The sequence below is a fragment of the Hordeum vulgare genome, chromosome 2H, assembly GCF_904849725.1.
Source record: "Hordeum vulgare subsp. vulgare chromosome 2H, MorexV3_pseudomolecules_assembly, whole genome shotgun sequence".
Taxonomy (NCBI): domain Eukaryota; kingdom Viridiplantae; phylum Streptophyta; class Magnoliopsida; order Poales; family Poaceae; genus Hordeum; species Hordeum vulgare.
The window spans coordinates 399,916,930-399,931,397 of record NC_058519.1 but is presented as its reverse complement, the minus strand read 5'-3'; the positions used below and the strand labels follow the sequence as shown (position 1 = coordinate 399,931,397).

General features: G+C 44.9%; 1 pseudogene; it reads right to left on the bottom strand.

Annotated features, from left to right (window-relative positions):
- Window positions 1-1,742: 1,742 nt before the first annotated feature.
- Window positions 1,743-10,216, bottom strand: LOC123427596 (annotated as a pseudogene).
- Window positions 10,217-14,468: the final 4,252 nt, after the last annotated feature.

Here is a 14,468-nt window from a genome sequence, read left to right as displayed (position 1 = left end):
ACAGTACAGAAATCAATAGTAGTACCGATTGGAACGACAAAAATAGATTCTCATTTAACACAATATCAATAGGCAGAGAGAAGAATCAAGTTAACTGATGAACCTGAAATCCGTGGGATGCACGACAGAAAATCATAACATATTATCAAACGAAAGTAGCACAGACCAAATAATGGAACAAAAATCTACACAAAGCACAATATATAAATAATTAATTATACCTATTTAAAGAAGCACTGAATTATACCAAGTTACAAATGTCCATGGTAGTATGACCTATTCTATGTATTATCAAAATTCTCACATGACACTTTCTTCTAAGTTTTTGAACTTTGTATACCATTGTATAGATCATATTTGTTGGAAGAACATCTTAAAGGAGAATGGATGAGTAACAAACATAGTGCTAAAGGGGCGCGTGTAATTATAAATAGGTTACTTATACAGTGATTATATAGCTCATTCCAAAGGCTTTTGTGAGGTGGGACATAACATAAATGAAGAAATCTAACTTTAATATGGACCCTTGATCAATAGAAACATAACTCCAATATGGAATCAGTCAGTCTAATATTTCTAGTCTCACACTGCAACTAACACTTTAGAAGGGGTGTATGCAAACAGTGAAACAAAGAGAAGATGGAGTCGTTCCAAACAGCAACAGAAGCAGACAGGTCTTGGCCAGGACGAGCTCGCAGCATTATCTCTAGAGGCGCGGATGGAGCACTTGGCCAGGACTCCCTATAAGTGAAGCAGGACTGCATTTGAAAAAAACAAGAAGTACCTTTGCACCAAGAGCAAGAAATTGGCGCAGACAGGCGGCTGTATCTAACTCAGCGCATTTCAGAGCAACCTGCAAAACTGACTTGTGTAGCATGTAGTGCGATACACTTGAACATCTGGAATCATCCCAAGATACCTAAAATGCCATTAAGAGAGCACACTAGTAAGATGTTTTATCTTCACTAGTAAGATGCCCGTGCTACGCTACGGAATCATATAAAATCAAATGGAATAACAAAGGTATAAACCAAATATAGTACTGCATTTTTTGTCAAGATATGGTTAGGCTTTAGCCACATAAAAAAATAACAGAGTTATATGCATGTGCACAACTATTTTGAAATGCATCATGCATTGAAGTTACATTTCTCATTTGCCAAGAAAACACACCAACTTGATTTCTCAGATGACTTTGTCTTGGCATTACACCACCATAAGATTTCACATTGTAGGCGAAACTCGGTTTCAGTTACATCGATGACTATAAAAGCACCGGACAAATTTTCAAGATATTTTCAAAATTACATCAACGATTACAAAAGAACCTTCTTTTCCTTTAGCAGGCTGTTGGCTTGGACATTGAGGCATTTTGCAAATGAATCTTCATTAGTTAAATCAAACATGTGAGCATTCAGCATAACAAATCATATGTTTCACTGGAGCTGATATTTATTTGCACTCAAAGTTTAACTTATTTCACACCTAAATCATATTTTCCAAATACTCAAATGCCAACTTGCCGCAAAACTGTAACATCTGTTTCAGCTGCTACAAGAATAATTGATAACCATGAAGCTTGAAGGTGTTCATTCTCATGGTGTGACTTGCCTATAAATACAAATTAATTTTTTTATTCTAGTCTGCTTTAAGTCCTGTTTCTGTAAACAGAAAAAGTAACTTAAAAAAGAAGGCAAAAGAAGACACATAGTACACGCAAAAGAAATTTGTCTATGGAGACTAATACTTCAAAGGAGCTTACATGTTTACAGCAAGCCTGCAAAAGAAATTTTTTGTGCTACTACCAACGGTGCCTAGAATCAACAAGGAAAGATACTAGCTAGGGGTACGCGGTACCGCGGATGCTTCATCCAGCGTCGGCTTGCTTTGCGCCGGCTGTTGAGCTTCATCAACCAGCGAGTGGTTCTGCTTGCTCGGCAAGCACTTGCAAATCGCCTCTTCTTCCTTCATCACCTTCAGTGAATCAACAAGCGAAAGCGCCATGACAAGGTGCGTGGTCAGCTCAACAAAATTCAAAATGTTCAACAGAAACAGAAAGGGGCTCATCAAAGAAATTAGTAGCATGCTTATTGATTTCGGTGGATTTAGGCATAATGCCCCCGATCGATCGCACAGCTAATCTAGTTGATATTAGCATTTCCGGTGTTATCTTACTACTGTATATCCACCATATGTACATGTACATACCATGATCTGCATCTGGACTTCCTTGATGTAATCAACAGCCAGATCCAACATGTCGGACGTGTTGGTTTGCTATGGGATGTCAAGTAAACCAGTTAGCTCAACACCACTCTGCTAGTTCTGCACACGAAACAAATGGGAAAGTAAAACAGTCCAACAATCTCATACTACCAGTGGATTTATTCCTGGCAGAGCCATGTCAGTGTATAGCTTTGGCGTTCCAACAGTTTGTTTCATTACCTTCTCCATGTTGGGGACGAGCTCTTGCAGATTCCGCACCCGCTTGCTGATCTCCGTCCTCCTCCGCAGCTTAGCGATGCTTCTTCTATGTGATGAGCGATCCTAATGAACGGGGAAAAGTACTAATCATGCACTGCCCAACAATTTTACTACTAGCGGATTAATTCCTTGCAGAGCCGTGCCCATACGTACAGTTCGTTCAATACCTTTTTTACGTTGGGTACCAGCTCCTGTATCCGACTGCTGTTCTCCGCCATCCTCACCTGCTTGGCATGGTGACGCACAAACAAATGTGAGAAGAACTAATCATATGCACCATCCAACAATTTAAGATTAATTACTCGTGGAGCAACGTATGTAAGGCTTTGGCATCCGAATGGTTCGTTAATTACCTTTTCAATGTTGGGCACGAGCTCCTGTTTCTTCTCACCGATATACATCCACCTCACCTGCTTGTCCGCGACATTTTTCTTATCCAAACACCTGATGACAGCCAGCATTTAGCTTCCAATAGAACTCAATGAGAAAATTTCACGAACGAGAAGAAGATCACTGTCCATACAGGGGGAGCTGGCGGGGGCGGATTTGGCGGGGGCGGATCTGGGCGGCGCTGCTGGAAATACGGGGGGACAGAAAGCTCATACCTTTTCGCGAATCGGAGCCCGGGACCTCGCCGGCCAGCCGAGGGGAGGCGGTGGAGGAGGACGGCACCGTGCTGCGCGGCGGCGGCGGGATGGGTAGGGTCATGGGGAAGACCACGGGGGCGGCGTGGGAGGGGAGGGTGCTTGCTGCGTCGCCATGGCGGGCGGCGGCATCTCCTGCTTCTGCTGGTCGGCGGCGCGGCGCGAGGAACCCTAGCTGCGGCTGCGTGAGGAGGCTGCGGGGAGGGAGCGAAGGGTGGGAGATGGAGGAAAGGGGAAGCGAGAGGAGGGGCAAGGAGATGCTTTTTTTGCAAAACTACTAATGGCGCACCACCAGCTCGTGCGCCATTAGTAACCAGGTTACTAATGGCGCACCAGCTGGTGGTGCGCCATTAGTAGTTTTGCAAAAAAAAATATAGTAGTGGCGCACTGGGTGATTGGTGCGCCATTACTAGTTAAACTAGTAATGGCACACTCTGCCCCCGTGCGCCATTAGTACTTTTGGGAAAAAATTGTTAGTAGTGACGCACCGTGTGTGTGGTGCGCCATTAGTGTGATGGACACTAATGGCGTACCTACACATGGTGCGCCATTGCTATATAGTAGTGGCGCACCACTTGTCTGGTGCACCATTAGTGTCTATATTATCTATAGCCCTTTTCCTAGTAGTGATATGATCATCCAAAGCATTATGATGATGAACAAATTAGTCATGTGAAGTGACGATGGCATTTGCATGGTAATATATCTCAGAATAGCTATGGAAATGTGTTGATAGGTAGGTATGGTGGCTGTTTTAAGGAGGATATAAACATGTTTATGTGCAACAGGGCGTGTCATTTCATGGGGTTTGGATGCACCAGCTAAAGTTGCACCGATCCTCAAGGTGTGGACGGGCGATGCATGATACGTCTCCAACGTATCTATAATTTTTTATGGTTCCATGCTATTATCTTGTCAACTTTGGATATTTTGTATGCATGATTATGCTATTTTATTTCTTTTTTGGGACTAACCTATTAACTCAGTGCCAAGTGAGACTATCTGTTTTTTCCGTGTTTTTGACCCTTTTCAGAGAAGAATATTAAACGGAGTCCGAACGGAATAAAATCTGTGGAATGATTTTTTCCGTAACAGAAGATACACAGGGAACTTTAGAACCAAGGCAAAGGACCCCGGGGGAGGTCACAAGCCCCCTAGCCGCGGCCTGGGGGGCGCCTACCAGGCTTGTGGGCCCCACGTGGCTCCTTTGCCCTACTTCTTTCGCCTATAAATTCCCTAAAATTCCAGAAACACTAGAGAGAGCCACGAAAATACTTTTCCACCTCCGCAATCTTTTGTCTCCACAAGATCCCATCTGGGGACCGTTCTGGTGCCCTGTCGGAGGGGGATTCAGACACGGAGGGCTTCTTCACCAACACCATTGCCTCTCCGATGATGCGTGAGTAGTTCACCACAGACCTTCGGGTCCATAGCTAGTAGCTAGATGGCTTCTTCTCTCTCTTGGATCTTCAATACAAAGTACTTTATGATCTTCATGGAGATCTATCCGATGTAACCTTCTTTTGCAGTGTGTTTGTCGAGATCCGATGAATTGTGGATTTATGATCAGATTATCTATGAATATTATTTGAGTCTCCTCTGATCTCTTATATGCATGATTTCGTATCCTTGTAATTCTCTTCGAGTTGTGGGTTTCGTTTGGCCAACTTGATCTATAATTCTTGCAATGGGAGAAGTGCTTGGTTTTGGGTTCATACCGTGCGGTGTCCTCACCCAGTGACAGAAGGGGTAGCGAGGCACGCATCGTGTTGTTGCCATCAAGGGTAAAAACATGGGGTTTATATCTATTGCATGAATTTATCCCTCTACATCATGTCATCTTGCTTAAGGCGTTACTCTGTTTGTTATGAACTCAATACACTAGATGCATGCTGGATAGCGGTCGATGTGTGGAGTAATAGTAGTAGATGCAGAAAGCATCGGTCTAGTTGTCTTGGACGTGATGCCTATATGTACGATCATTTCCTTAGATATCATCACAACTTTGCGCGGTTCTATCAATTGCTCGACAATAATTTGTTCACTCACCGTAATACTTGCTATCATGAGAGAAGCCTTTAGTGAACACTATGGCCCCCGGGTCTACTTCACATCCTATTTTCAGCTCCACAAAATTACTTTGTTGCACTTTTCACCTTCAGATCTCACCTTGCAAATAATTGTGAAGGGATTGACAACCCCTTTACAGCGTTGGGTGCAAGTTTGTTTGTTTTTGCGTAGATACATTGGTGCCTCATCTTGATACTCCTACTCGATTGATACCTTGGTTGTCAAACTGAGGGAAATACGTACTGCTGCTGTGCTGCATCACCCTTTCCTCTTCAAGGGAAAAACCAATGCAAGCTCAAGAGGTAGAAATGCACCGTACCGAAGAGGATAGAAAATATGAGGAGGTGACACTACATATGTCCATGGTGGCACGTTAGTCATGAAGACTCATGAAGCCCCGAGGGAGAGGCTTGGTAGGAATTAACCATCATGCAACTCCCACTCAAAATAACACTAGGATTTCAACGAGGGATAGAAATGCTCACACATCATCACCATGCCCATTTAATTTTTAGATGAACAAGAAGTTTAACATCTCTTAATATTGACACATGTCTAAATTATTAATAATGCTCTCACACCTTTTTCATATCACCACATCAATATCATTAACCCACAATTTCTCTATATGTGCTACATGATGGTTCTAATTATCACTCAGTGAATACTCATTATTTTTTATCTAGTCTTATGAACCATGCCAATTACCATCACTATTTTCCCATCTCTTAAACAAATATAAGTGAATAAAGAGAGCATAATATTTCTAGAAAATCTTCATGCCACCGTGCTAAAAAGATATAAGTGAAGTACTCGAGCAACTTCTAAGATCAAAAGATATAAGTGAAGGACATGGAATATTCTACAAATTGTGATGGTGTGGTATCTCTCCCAAATAGGCATGTGCAGAAAATAATGATTTTGGTAAACTAAATGTAAAAGAAAACAAAAGCAAATGATGCTCCAAGAAAAACTCATATCATGTGACGAATAAATATATAGCTCCGAGTAACATACCGATGCATTGCGACGAAAAGACGGGATACCATCCAGGGCATCCCCAAGCCTAGATGCTTGAGTCTTCCAAGAATATTACATTGGGGCACCTTGGGAATCCCCAATATTGGGCTTTTTCTTTTCCTCAATCCTTTGTCCATCGAGACAATACCCAAAACTGGGAAACTTCAATCACATAAAACTCAACAAAACTTTGTGAGATCCATTAGTATAAGCAATATATCAAATACTTTCAAGTTCTATTACAAGTTGATTGTTATTTTATTTTAGCTTAGCTTACTGTATCTTAACTCCTTCATGGCTTATACCCCCCGATAAAATCCATATCATCATCAAAACAAGCAAACTACACATGCAGAAAGAGATTCTGACTATAATAGAATAGTCGGTAGTAATCCGTAATGAACCTATACTTCTGTAACTCCAAAATTTCTAAAACATTAGGAAGACCAGAGGAACTTGCATATTAATACTATGTAAAAAATCAGCTGTAAAAGTCGTTCCCGTAAAATCAGAACAATTCTGCGTTAGACGTCAAAGTTTATGTTTTTGCACCGTATCAATTGTACTCATCATGCAAATCATCCCAATGGATTTACTTGGAACAAGAACTAACTAAAACATAAAAACACAATCATTACAGAGAAAATAATAATGTTATCACAAACTAACAGAAAAAAGCAAAAATAAAGATATCAATTGGGTTGCCTCCCAACAAGCGCTATTATTTTACGCCCCTAGCTAGGCATATTGCATAGTTTTAAGTGTTGTCATCTTTGACATTCAACCCAGAAGTGTCTCTCATGATTGTTTTATATGGTGGCCTAATTATTTTTCTAGGGATGTGTTCCATTCCTTTCTTTAATGGAAATTGGAACCTTATATTTCCCTCTTCCATGTCAAAGATTGCACAAAAGGGTCTTCAAAGTATAATTGGACAAGTAGGGTTGCAATTAATATCAATCACAATGACTATAGGCACATAATGTTTTACTTTCAGTTATTAGCACATCATTTATTCAAGGGTTTCTTGATGGTAGAATTTGCAAGATGCAAGTTTAGGGAACATTCTTCAACATTAGTGAAACCAAACACATCACATAAAGTTTTAGGTATAGTTGAAACACTAGCACCAAGATCACACAAAGCAGTGCATTAATATTTGTTTATCTTAGTTTTTATAGTATGTTCTAACTCATCATGCAAATTTCTAGGAATAGAAACTTCAAGCTCAAGTTTCTCATCATAAGCTTTTAGCATAGCTTCCACTATATGTTGAGTAAAAGCTTTGTTATGTTCATAAGCATTGGGTGACATAATAATGGATTGAAGCAAGGAAATACATTCTACCAAAGAGCAATTATCGTAATTAAATTCCTTGTAATCCAAAATGGTGAGCACATCACTAGTTAAAGTTTTGACCTCTCGAAACCCACTTTTTCAGTTTTAGCATCAAAATCATCAACTACCAAGCAAACGGGACACTCCTTTACTACAGTTGGATCATATCCAGTCCCTTTATCACTAACATTCTCAAAAGTAAACAAAGATTTAATAGGAGAAGTACCAATCATTTTAAGATCTTCATCATGATTCCGATAAAAACCGGGTGGAAGAACTTTTTCTAAGAATTCCCGCTTAGCTTTCAACTTAGCGGTCCTCTCCTTACTTTCATTAATAGAAACTTGGATAGATTTAATATTCTCATTAAAATCTTGCTTAGGAGGCTTTTTAAGATTTTCTACATCAAGAACAATCCTATCCATTTTTTTGTATTTTTATTTTTTATGAGATAAAATAAATATACCAAAAAATAAAAATAGGAACAAGTGGATGAAATTTTGTGTGGAGTTAGTTGGTCGTTGGTGACGATATTCCCTGTCAATGGCGCTAGAAAGCCTTCCTGATACTTGTGATCGGTGTTGTGTTTTCCGTGAAGAGGAATGGGTTATCGCAACAAAATGTGGCTAAGTACTTCCCTCAGTTATGAAACCAAGGTTTATTGAACAAATAGGAATATCAACCACAACTGTCTTCAGCGGATACACACAAAAGAATAAACCACTTGCACCCAACGCGGGCAAGAGGGTTGTCAATCCTCTTGTCTTGTTATTTGGAAGCAAGTGAGGTGTGTACATAATTGTAGATGGCAAGATAAAATGAAAACAAGTAAATGGAAGCAAGATAATGAAGGTTTTATCAATATGTTGTGAATACACCCGGGGGCCATAGCTTTTCCTACTAGCATCTCTCATGAAAAACAGCATACGGGTAAACAAATTACTTTTGGGAAATTGACACTAAAGCGGATAGTCATGTGATATCCACAGCAATGATCATGTGTATACAGGCATCACATCCATAAACAAATAGGCCGACTCCAGCCTTCACCTATTACTATTACTCCACTCATCGACCTCTTTCCACCATGCATCTAGAGTATTAAGTAAAATAGAGTAATGCATGGAGAACAATGACATGATGCAGACAAAGTAAACTCAAGCAATATGAATAAACCCCATCGTTTTATCCTTAGTAGCAGCAACACAAAGACGCATCTTGTCCCCTTGTGTTACTGGGTGTCGGTGCACTAGTAATGGGGTACCTAGTGCGCCCGACTTTTGCAGAGGCGTTAAGAGCACAACCCCTCAAGAGCAACCACCAACCCAAGTGAAGAGTCGAAACCAGACGCCGTCAAGACCCGTACATACAACGCAAGGCATACCAAGAACCCACGACACCCGTCAGGGGCAAAGGCACATGCATCCTCACCAAGACCGGGCAGGGTGCCTCCCCAGCAAGTGTGGGCCAACCTGCCACAGCTCCACCTCATCGCTACACCAGTCACTCATCGATGAGGTGTCGAGCTCCCAGATGACTAGGTGGTTCTCAATAAACACGTGGTGGCGCGCCGGAAGACACATTACGACCTGTTGACACCCGTCCACAGGCGTGTCAAGACTCCAAGCCATGACCAGCTCATAGATGCATGGGAGGAGCTTGCTGGGAACGCACCCCGCTCGCCACCTAAGGCTGCATTTATGGCGCTCTGTCTTAAGTGCCAGAGTTAGGTATAATAGCACCGTTTGCTATTTGATCATGACTATTTGCCACTATGACTACAACTTGAGCTATAAAAGGAGGCTCGAGGCAATCTAGCAAAAGATTCAGACACTTGGAGATTCTACACTTAGTAGATTCAGAACCCTAGGGGATTAGAGCCAAGTGCACTTGTACGTACGTATAGCTCTCTACGGCAACCCTTGCCGGGGCAGAACTCTGTGCGAACTTCATCTTCCTCAATCAATCCACCAAAGCAGGAGTAGGGTTTTACGCTTCATAGTGGCCAAAACATGGGTAAAAACTCCCGAGTCTCATCATCGTGCCACATCATAGTTTATACTATTTGTGCCACACGACCTCCCCGCCGAACCTCAAAGGGGCCAAAGGTCCCATAGGTGATTGAGTGCATACATGCACCGACATCTTTGGCGTGCCATGCAGGGGCTTCGTTCGCGTAAACCTCAGATTGCAAGCAGCGTGTTGATCTTCGTCGTTGTTCCCTTTTTATCATGGCTCCCAAGAAGAAGAATTGCATATACGCTCATCCTTATACTTCGAAGACCACAACGCTTGTTGCTGCGGACGCTTCTGGTGCCACGGCAGCGTCAGGCGATGCGGGTACCATGGGTGACATGGTCGACCTAGGAGGTGCGACCTCATGTCCCCCCCCCCCCGGCCGAAGCTAGAGCAAGGAATGTCGAAGGCAAGTAGCAGCGACGTCCTGGCGAGCTTGGCCCTGGTGCTACGCGTGAAAGGGACACCAGGCTCCCCGCTTCTGCCGCATGAGCGGCCGCAGCCACAATAGTGGTGCCCAATCCGAAGCGAGCGACATCCACCGGCTGTGCCTGCAACATGTGCTGCTGCTGGGCACGTGCCTCGTCCAGAACAAGACGGAGTATTGCACAGGGCCACAGATCCATGAGCTCAGCCTCCCCCATGTCAGACTGCTACGGCGACCGATGCACGACGACAAGGGCATGATGAAGCTCCTCTTGGTTCCACCAGGTGTCGAGCAATGTCGCATTCTGCCTCTCTACCCATGCCAGACACGTGTGCAGAGGCAATGGCGCGGTCTTAGATGTTGTTGAACTTCCCACCAGCGACTGACAAGATGGACGAATGGAGGGTTTTATGCTTCATAGTGGCCCAAACACGGGTAAAAACACCCGAGTCTCATCATCGTGCCGCCTTGTAGTTTCTACTCTTTGTGCCACACGACCTCCCCACCGAACCTCAAAGGGGCCAAAGGTCCCGTAGGTGATTGAGTGCATACCTGCACCGATATCTTTGGCGCGCCATGCAGGGGGCTTCGTTCGCGTAAACCTCAGATTGCAAGCAGCGTGTTGATCTTCGTTGTTGTTCCCTTTTTTATCATGGCTCCCAGGAAAAGACTGGAATAGACGCTCATCCTTCTACTTCGAAGACCACAACACTTGCTGCTACGGACGCTTCTGGCGCCATGGTGGCTTATGGCGATGCAGGCACCACGGGCGACGTGGTCGGCCTAGGGGGCGCACCTCGTGTCCTCCCAGCCGAAGCTGGAGCAAGGAATGCCGAAGGCGAGTAGCAGCGATGTCCTGGCGAGCTTGGCCCTGGTGCTACGTGTGAAAGGGACACCAGGCTCCCCGCTTCCGCCCCATGAGCGGCCGCAACCACAATAGTGGTGCCCAATCCGAAGCGAGCGCCATCCACCGGATGTGCCTGCCACGTGTGCTGCTGTGGGGCATGTGCCTCGTCCAGAACAAGACAGAGTGTTGAATAGGGCCACAAATCCATGACCTCAGCCTCCCCCATGTCAGACCGCTACGGCGACCGATGTACGACGACAAGGGCATGAGGATGCTCCTCTTGGTTCCACTAGGAGTCAAGCAATGTCGCGTTCTGCCTCTCTACCCATGTCTGACATGGGTGCGGAGGCAATGGCGCGGTCTTAGCTGTTGTTGAACTTCCCACCAGCGACTGACAAGATGGATGAATGAAGGGCCACCATTCAGAGTTTGATTGGCATCGTCGAAGCTAGCAAATCACAACAAGCAGGACCATTCCGTCACCCACGGATGGCGACGTTATCCTAGTCTGATGGTCGTGTCGAGGGTGCTAACCCAACGGTGCAGTCCCCTCCTCGATAGCAAACCCAACGGTAGCCAGAGCAAGCTCCGCACCCTAACGGGTCCGACGTTGTATCCATAGCCTCGTTCGGCACATGCGACAAGTGAGACCAGCGGCGTGTCCTAGATGAAAGGCGGAAGGAGGACACACGTATTGCCATTGAACTACCCCGAGAAGCATGCCGTCAATTTGACAAGCGCAATGGCGTAGACATTGACGACCCCGTGCCCAGTGCCGGCGGATACCTACCTTACGAGGTTGGGTGTCCCGCTTTCACTCGCGAGCTGTGATAGGTCCCTTGGATGTCGAGCCGAGCTTTGAAGCCTGAATTAACAGAGAAGCACGACGGGAAGCTTAACCCAGCAGAGTTCCTCGGCATCTACGCGATAGCCATCCAGGATGTGGGAGGAAGAGATGAGAAGGTGCTCGCCAACTATTTCCCTTTGGCACTTAAGACAAATGTGAGATCATGGCCGATGCACCTGCTAAATATTCCATTTCATCGTGGGCTGACTTGTGCAACGAATTCGTTGGCGCCTTCACGGGTAGCCACCAAGAGCTAGGACAGCACAACGACTTGCAAGTCCTCCGACAGAAGGAGGGGGAAACCTTGTGGAAGTACATCCAAAGTTTCAGTAGACTCCACCACAGTATCCGTGACATACACCCCGCAACCATGATTGTCGTGTTTTATTCGACCGTACGCAATAGGAGGATGCGGGCTAAAATGAATGTCAAACTCCCCAAGACCGTCAACGATCTGTACATGTTGGCGGACAAGTGTGCACGAGCTGAAGAAGGAAGACGACTCCGCGAGGAGGAGGCTGGTGCCGGTGTCGACTCTGACCACAATGACGATACTCCTGGATCAAAGGGGAGGAACCGAAAGCGGAACAAGAAGCACAAGGGCGAGACAATGTTGGCCTCTACACTGGTGACCTTTGCGCTCGCAAGAAGGCGAAAGCCAAGACCCCGGGCAAGGGAGTTGCATCATGCGCTGATTGCTGGGAACCGCAGTGGCAGAGAAAATCGGAAAGTCTGATGGGCCATACTTCAAGATCCAATGCACCAAGGGCCACGATCTCCAAGAATGTCACCAAGTCGAGCAACTTGATGAGAAGCAAAAAAGCAGAATACGATAAGCGCGACAAGGAGAAGGGCCAAGATAATGCTCCCAGGAAGGGTTGCGGTGGTAGAGCAGGCAGCCGCGGTAAGGCCCCGCGGAAAAAGGAAAAGCGTGCCAGAGGCCGTGAGAACAGAATGGAAGATGACGCGGGTGACGATGAAGACGATGGAGAGGAATCCAGCGATAGAGAATTCCAAAAGGCCACCGATGCCATGTGTGTTGACGGGGGTTGCTACTGCAACAAAAGACCTTCCAATGGCGCCAGAAATAGGCGTGTTGACGGAACTAGGAATCCTTCTGCTACGGCTATGCCTTAAGGGACTTCCTAGGCAAATATGCAAAGCATTTCCCCCGTGGCCTTGGAGCCTTGCTTTGGTGTTCCCTCGAAGCGGAAAGGGTGATGTAGCGCAGCAGTGGTAACTATTTCCCTCAGTTTGAGAACCAAGGTATCGATCCAGTGAAGGAGTATCTCAAGTGCGTGCACAAACACAAAAAGCTTGCTCCCAACGCTATGAAGGGGTTGTCAATACCTTATAGATTGTTCGCCAAGTGAGAACTGAAAGCAACAAAGTAACAAAGCAAAGTAAAAGCGAAAGGGGAAACGATAGGTGTGAATAGAGCCGGGGGCCGTAGTGTTTACTAGTGGCTTCTCTCATGAAAGCAAGTAGACGGTGGGTGAACAAATTACCGTCGAGCAATTGACAGAACCGCGCAATGTCGTGACGTCATTTATGGCAATGATTATATCTATAGGCATCACGTCCAAAACAAGTAGACCGATACTATCTGCATCTACTACTATTACTCCACACGTCGACCGTTATCCAGCATGCATCTAGTGTATTAAGTCCAAAAGAACCGAGTAACGCCTTAAGCAAGATGACATGATGTAGATGGGCAATCTCATATCTATGACAAAGCCCACCTTGTTACCCTTGATGGCAACTACACGATGTGTGCCTTGCTGCACCTACTGTCACTCGGAAAGGTCACCACACGGTAATAACCCAAAACCAAGCACTTCTCCCATTGCAAAAATCATAGATCTAGTTGGCCAGACAAAACCCAAGACTCGAAGAGACTTACAAGGATATCAAATCATGCATATAAGAAATCAACAAAAACTCAAATATATATCATAGATAATCTGATCACAAATCCACAATTCATCGGATCTCGACAAACACACTACCAGAGAGGATTACATCGGATAGATCTCCATGAAGATCATGGAGAACTTTGTATTAAAGATCCAAGAGAGAGAATAAGCCATCTACCTACTAACTACGGACCCATTGGTCTGAAATGAACTACTCACGAGTCATTGGAGGGGCGATGATGTTGATGTAGAAGTCCTCCAACTCCAAAGTCCCCTCCGACAGGGCACCGGGAAGGGTCTCCAGATGAGATCTCGTGGAAACGGAAGCTTGCGGCGGCGGAAAAGTATTTTCGTGGATCCCTTGATTTTTTCTATATTTTAGGGAATATATAGGCGAAGGATCTAGGTCAGGGGGCGCCAGGGAGGCCACAAGCCTGCCCACCGCCGCCCCCCTGGTGGCGGATGGGAGGCTTGTGGGCTCCCTGTAGCCCTCCATGCTTGGCCCACAAGCCCCGTGATCTTCTTCCGTTCCGGAAAAATTTAATTCGGGGATTTTATTCCGTTTGGTCTCCGTTCCAAAATCAGATCTGAAAAGAGCCAAAAACTCAGAAAAAACAGGAACTGGCACATGGCACTGAATTAATAAGTTAGTCCCAAAAAAGATATAAAAGGTACATAAAACATCCAAAGATGACAGGATAACAGCATGAAACCATCAAAATTTATAGATACGTTTGAGACGTTTCAAGCATCCCCAAGTTTAACTCCTGCTCGTCCTCGAGTAGGGAAGTGATAAAGAATGAATTTTTGATGCTTTCATGCTACCTAGCATAGATGTCCTTTGTAACTCCTCTTA